Source organism: Momordica charantia, assembly GCF_013281855.1.
Source record: "Momordica charantia cultivar OHB3-1 chromosome 3 unlocalized genomic scaffold, Mcharantia_2.0 BLBB01000003.1, whole genome shotgun sequence".
NCBI classification, from domain to species: domain Eukaryota; kingdom Viridiplantae; phylum Streptophyta; class Magnoliopsida; order Cucurbitales; family Cucurbitaceae; genus Momordica; species Momordica charantia.
Window position 1 is genome coordinate 2,849,271 of NW_028275161.1, and position 7,285 is coordinate 2,856,555.

At 31.4% G+C, this 7,285-nt stretch overlaps 1 pseudogene across 1 annotated transcript; it reads left to right on the forward strand.

The window, feature by feature from the left end:
• The first annotated feature begins 466 nt into the window (after nucleotides 1-466).
• On the forward strand, nucleotides 467-2,316 carry LOC148212165 (uncharacterized; annotated as a pseudogene). The gene is made up of 6 exons (XR_015789955.1): nucleotides 467-523; nucleotides 659-984; nucleotides 1,074-1,127; nucleotides 1,232-1,681; nucleotides 1,801-2,033; nucleotides 2,110-2,316. The product of XR_015789955.1 is annotated as an uncharacterized LOC148212165 (transcript).
• Nucleotides 2,317-7,285: the final 4,969 nt, after the last annotated feature.

Here is a 7,285-nt window from a genome sequence, read left to right on the forward strand (position 1 = left end):
AATTGGTTTTGAGATGGAACCTCATGAATATTAATATGGTATCAGAGTCCAAAACGCTCAAACGAGCAATCGGTCCAAAAATGGGATCCGGCTAAGATCGATGAGCCAAAAGAAGGTCAGGAAAAATAGAAATTTTTTCTTAGGAGCTTAATGTTAATGTGTACATTTTATAGTATAGATGAAATTTAGTAGTCCACAATAGTTGAAAAATGCAATTAAAGAGTATGCAGTGAGTGAGTCTTTCAATATTAAGCTCGTAAAGAATGACAAATTTAGAGTGACTGCAAGTTGCAGTGGGGAATGTATTTGGAGACTACATGCTAGTGTTATCGAACCAGATTCCACGATCCAGATTAGGACATATTATTCTAAATACACATGTTCTAGGAATGTTAACTCAACTTGGGTAGCAAATAAGTATTTAGAGAGGTTTAGAATTCAACCGACTTGGAGGTTAGTTGAGGTAATGGATGCTATGAGAAAAGACTATCAAGTTCAAATTTCTAAGAGTCAAGCATATAGGGCTAGAAAAAAGACCCTAAAAATGATCAATGGAACTCTGATTGAACAATATAGAAGACTATGAGATTATTGCGAGGAGTTAAAACGGTCCAAAGAGGAGTCAACAATCAAGATTTCCTGTGGTAGGGTTGTGCAGGATAGTGACCCTATTTTTAGGAGATTGTATATTTGCTTTTAAGGCTTGCAAAGATGGCTTTGTTAGTGGTTGTAGGAAATTTATCGGTCTAGATGCATGCCATCTAAAAGAATTGTGTAAGGACAACTTATGTCGGCAATAGGAGTGGACGGAATAATTTCATCGATCCCATTGCATGGGCAGTTGTTGAGGCAGAAACTAAAGATTCATGGACATGGTTTTTGCAGCTTTTGAAAGATGACAATGGTTCATTCAATGAAATTACCTTTATGTCTGAACAACAAAAGGTATTTTTTCATATGTTGTTTACCAATAATTTTATTTTTTTTTAGTCTGATACTTATATATTGATTTCATGTAATTTTTTTCTTTCACCTTTTTATTGATTAGATTATTGTTTAACTTCTCTTATCAGAGATTAGTGCCTACCTTTGATGATTTGTTCCCAAATATTGATCATAGATTTTGTGTGAGACATTTATATTCAAACTTTCATAAGATGTTCAAAGGGATGGCTATTAAAAAGGCATTTTGGCGGGCTTCTAAATGTACGACTAGGTCAGAGTTAAATGATGCAATGACGAACTAGGAAAACTAGATGTAAATGCATACCAATACTTCGATGGGATACCTACAAAATATTGGTCTAGACATGCATTTAGAGCTGAGATAAAATGTGATATGTTGTTGAACAATATTTTGGAGTCCTTTAATGCTTTCGCTATGCAAGTAAGAGATAAGCCGATAATCCAGATGCTTGAGATAATAAGAAAATTGGTAATGACCCGAATAAGTAAGAAATCAGAGGTTTACTCTAAGATAAATGGTCCATTGAGGAGACGAATTCAACTGAAATTGGATAATAATAAGTCTTCGTCTTGTAGATCGATATCACAGTGGGCTGGAAATATGATGTTTGAAGTTGAGGAAAATACTAACCAGTATGTTGTAAATCTAGATGGTAAAACGTGTGGTCGTAGGAAATGGGATATGGTAAAACGTGTGGTCGTAGGAAATGGGATTTGAGTAGGAAGTCTGAAGAGTTTGTTGATGAATCATTTCACAAGGAAACTTTAAAAAGAATATATACTCATTTTATTAAACCAGTGAACAGCCCCACATTATGGCCTAGAACCATATGAGACTCGCTTAAGCCACCTACTTTGAGAAGACCTCCAGGAAGACCAAGGAGACAACGAAGAAGAGATGTTGACGAGCAAGTACCGTCTAATTGGATGAGAAGACAAGTTGCATTGATAAGGTGTGGTAAGTGCAAAGCTGTTGACCATAATGCACGATCTTGCAAAGGACCTGTAAATGTAAGAGGCCAAAAAGAAGAAAGAATACATCTATGGGCTTCACTGTTTCTCAATTGGTAAGTTACAGTAACAAAAATTTTTTCATATAATTTATTTTTTTAATTATAATTATTTTGCTTATTGTATCTGCAGGATGATAGAGTAGGAGTAGATTCAACTATTGGCCCAAGTTAAGCGGTTGGCACACAATCTTAAGTTGTGTTTTTTTTTTTCATTTTGTTTAAACTGAAACTATTTGAACTACTTGAAGTTATTGTTTGCTCATGTGTTGTTATTTCATGCTTAGACTCACATTTGACGTGTGGGCTGAAACCTACGTTAATTATGTGTGATATATATATATATATATATATATATATATATTTTGAAAGAATTAGTTAAAGATACGATGATTTGTTATGTTGTAACAAAACTTTTGCTTTTTCATTATCATTTACCTGGTTAATTATTATTCTCATACTTACACTCTTTAACATCCTCAAGGGAGGTCCTAATTATGTTTCTAGGCCTTATCAGACTTCTTAATTGAAATTCATAAGGAAGACAAAAAGCTAAAAATAATAAGAAACCCATAGAGAAAAGACAAAAAAAAAAAGACTAAAAATCATACAAAATTAATAAGTTATAAGCAATAAAGGAAGTAGAAATGAGAGTCATTGATAGTCTTCGTATTTATTGGTGATCAGTAATATTACTCCAACTTCTTCAATTTCTTAAGACATCATTTCATAAAGATTATATTTCTTTTAGTTCTTCTATCTCTCTATAATTCTACCATTGCATATTAAAAACACCGGGAACAAAAATGAAAAAAATTTATATATATTTTGCCGATGTTGAACACATAAACAAAATATTTTTTTCGTTGAGCTGTTGAACACAGAAATGACTAGAATGTTTGAGGCACCCATGACAGATTTGTAAACCCTGCAGCAATACGGATACAGGGAACAAAAATGAAAAGAAAAAAAATATTTTGTCAATGTTGAACACAAAAACAAAATATTTTGCCCATTGAGATGTTGAACACAGAAACGACTAGAATTTTTTAGGCACCCATAGCAGATTTGTAAACCTTGCAACAATATGAATACAGGGAACAAAAATGAAAAGAAAAAAAATATTTTGTCAATGTTGAACACAAAAACAAAATATTTTGCCCATTGAGATGTTGAACATAGAAATGACTCGAATGTTTGAGGCACCCGTGACAGATTTATAAACCCTGCAACAATACTACCGTTAATTAAACCAGAGAAATTCCTAATTTCGTTAGAGAACACAGTAGAGCAAAAAAAAATCTCCTAATTTTGTTAGAGAAGTCAGATTAGAGCATAAATTCAGCAACCGACTTGTTGAGGAACAAACCCAAGGAATTGAGATTTCTCAAAATTCAAAAATTCATCAACAATTTAATCTTTAACTACAATTACCTCTTTCACTATCAATTTCAATTTTTCTACCCATCAACACAAAACCCATAAATTAATTTCAACCCACTGAACAAAATCAAACCCTCGTCATTTCGTGGCGTGAGATTGGACGAGAAACCCGAGAATACCTTTTCGAGAAGGCCGACAGTGGGAGCAAAGTCGGATTTTTCTAGGGAGATGGCCTCCGACGTCACTTGAGAGAGAATATCTTTCATGAACACAGAAGTGGCAATGGACAAATTCGTAGAGAAAAAGACGTGGGAGAGACGAATGAGAGGGAAGAAGACGTGGGAGAGACGAATGAGAGGGAGGGATGACGGTCAAGAGAAATAGCCACCTCACAATTCAATTACTCAATTTGTAAAATCAAAGTATTTGTTTCATTTTAAAAAAATACAAATGCCACATATTTAAAATAGACACATCAACAAGCGCTACCTGAGACCTTAAAAGGACATGTCAGCATTCGAAGTTTAACTTTAGAGACCATTTAGAACCATTTTCTAAAGGTCGGGGACTAAACTGTCACTTTTTGAAACTTAGGGACCAAATAGAAATCTATCCTCAAATTCATGGACTAAAAGTGTATTTTACCAAAAAAAAAAGGTTAGAAAATTTAACTTTACAAACATCTTTAAAAAAAATGGTTGGATGAAATTTACTTTTCATGTAATTATGTGGACTATTTTCTCTGTTCTATTACTCATAAAACTGTTCTGTCATTAGATAATTTATTGAACCATGATATCAATATTAAAATTTGTTCCAAACTAATATGAACAATTTGATTGAGTTTAAAATTTAATTGATATGGTAACTCTCCAAAAGGGAGTTATTTGGGCGAGAAATTCACATAGATTAGCTTAAAATAGGCTCAATTGCACCCAGTCTACATTAAGTGTTGTCTAAAATGCTTGAATATTTCATTCGTTCTTAGCCTTGCGAATTTTGTTACAAGGTCTAATTCGTGGCATTTTTGTAACAACAGGAATATATATATATATATTATTTTTATTTGTTTTGTTTTATTTTCTCAAATATAAACCTTTTTGTTTTAAAAATTATTGTTAAAAGATAATTTGATCTTATAATTTAAAAATAAAAAGAAAGAGTTTTATTAAATTTTTTATCTTGTTATGTTAGTCTTTTTAAAAAAGGATTCATTAGAGTTTGTTTTAAAAGCCGTTAAACCCTAAGTTTTATTTTCTTAAACTACTAGACATAGTTTTCTCTCCAAGAGAAAAAGAAAAAAAAAAGAAGAATTTTGTATTTTCTGTCAAAGATCGTTAAGTTTTTCTTCTTGCTCATTGTTTTAGTTTTATTTTTCTTGATCTGTAGTTCTTTAATTCAGTTTATTAGAAAAAATTTTGAGGTCTTTGTTTTTAGAATAAAAGATTTTAAGGATTTTTTATCCTAAAAATTTTCCAGAATTTTTAGTTTGAATTTTGTTGTTTATGAGACTATTTTTGGGCTACTTTTGGACTATTTTTGCATAAAAAGTTTACCTATTTGTATCCCACAAACTATAGCTTATTTTTTTGAATTTTACATGAAAAATTGTATACTTTTACCAAGTTTTAAAGGTTTTCTATACAGTTTTCAGATCTGATTTTTCTATAAAAAATCAGTAAATTGGTAATTGTTTTGTGGAAAATTGTTGGAAGTTTTATTTTATAAAACATAAAATTTTCCAGATTTAAAATCTCCAAATTCTCAATTGTTTAGAAGGTTTTTAAGCTTATTTTGTTGAGAAACTTTTCGTAAATTTGATATGTATTGATTTATACCGATTCTTGTAATTTTAAAGTTGTTATTTTTTAATTTAGAGGCTTTTTAACCCAGTTTTTCAAATCTGGTTTTGTAGCCCTAAATCCATATTTTCCTAATTGTTTTGCATAAAAAAGTATTTTGAATGGGAAAATTGGGTAGATAAGATTTTCTTAGTAATTAGTTGAATTTTAAATCTTTAGGTAGGATTTGCCTCTAAGTTGACTTGTAGGATTTCTAAAACACGTAAGTAATTTGCCATATCCTCTTCGAAAAAGTATTGTAAGTAATTTGTCATATCCATTCCAAAACTAAAGTTTATTTTTTATTTGATATGAAGATTTGAAATTGATGTCTTGCCCATGAAATTGAAGTTTTATTATGGATTTGATAAATATTTTGGTAATTGATATTATTGTTATTTGTAAAATATTTGAAATTATGTTTGGTATGATTTAACAAAGTTTGTTTGAAATTATTTAAATGTTTGAACTGATTTCATATTGAAAGTATGTATTTGTTTTGCATATTTATTTGAAAGATATTTTGATTGATTTGATAGGGCTATCTGGATATGCCATATTTTTGTTTTGAGGAACGTTTTTCTTATTTGAGGTAGTAGCCTAATTTGGAATTGATGAATTTTTGTTCTGACTAATTTGTGGGAAGACACTTTTGTGGTTTGACATTCCTTCTGAATGAAGATTCATGTGTGTGTTATTTAATCACATGACCTCACACTTATGTAATCGCTCTGTTTGTTCTGGTCGATATTATTTCTACAACTCTGTTCTGGTCGATATTAATTCGATAACTCTGATAGAAGCTTCTAATTTATTGATTGGTGTTACCGATGGGTAACCACATATGTTTTGTAGACTACCCAAATAATGCAACCTCCCACTTTGATTTTGAAAGTACGAATGAATGTAACATTGTTTTGAATGTAACATTGTTTTGAATGTTTGAATGATTTAGTTTATTCGAAAGTGTGAAAGTTGTACTAATTGTTTTAGAAGGAATTTTAAAAGTTTTGATTTGTTCGTATTTTTGTTACAAATGTTTTGAAAGGAAAAAATGAATTTCAATGTTTGATATGGAAATTGCTTATTGAGTATTTTTGTACTTTTTTTTTCTATTTTCTAAATGTTTTCAGATGAAGGTTCGAGTGACTGCTCTGATAGTGATTGAGGAATAGTGAGGAGTTGGAATCTTTAGTATTTTCCATTGTTTTTTTAGCTTATGAGAACTTAGTTAATTCTACTAGTTATTCTTTGACTTTATTATAATATAGGTTTTTGTTTCAAAGTTGAATTTGTCCTTATCTTTTGTCATAGTATCAAATTAAATAAAGAAGTTTTTCCTTTAATATAGTGTTTATTTGTTTACGCTTTCGCATTTTGTCAGAATGACCATATTAAAAAATACGGGTTGTTACAATTTTGCTGCAGCATCAACTATGCTACAACATTGGAATCAGAAAAGAGCAGAAAGCAACAGGCTGACAGTGACAGAGCTTTAATCTGGGAGTTACCACACTAAATGAAGAAATCAGCTCGAAGTGAGAGATGGGGCCCATGGATGCTGTTTGTTGCTTTAAAAACAAATGGGGGTATAAAAGACAACATTAAAGGAAGCCTCCACACACTTTTCACATCAATCAATCCTCACTTCAAGAAAACCTCTCAAATTCAGTTCGAAGAAGTCAAGAAGAAGGGTGGAGACCCGAAGCCGTTTCTGAAGTAGAAGAAAGAGAAGCCCGGAAAGGTCATTCTTTTCACTCTTGCGTCTATTTCTCATTGTAGTTATTCTTGTTGTCTTTTTGCTTTCTCTATGACTATGCGTAGCTAAGCCCACTTGTAAGAGGGAAATGTTGTGAAATTGAGTTGAAGTTGTGTGTAAAGTTATTTTCAGCATGCTTGATCACCATTGTTGAAATATCTCCTTATTAACTCTTGGAAAAGTGTAATAGAGAGTGACAAACTTCAATTTATGCTAGAATTTGCTTGCGTTAGAGAGTGGGGTACTTAGGAATAGGGCTCACCTAGCATGGCTATAAACTGCTACTAAATGCTGTTTAAGTTTGTTTAAAAACCCTAATAGCAGAA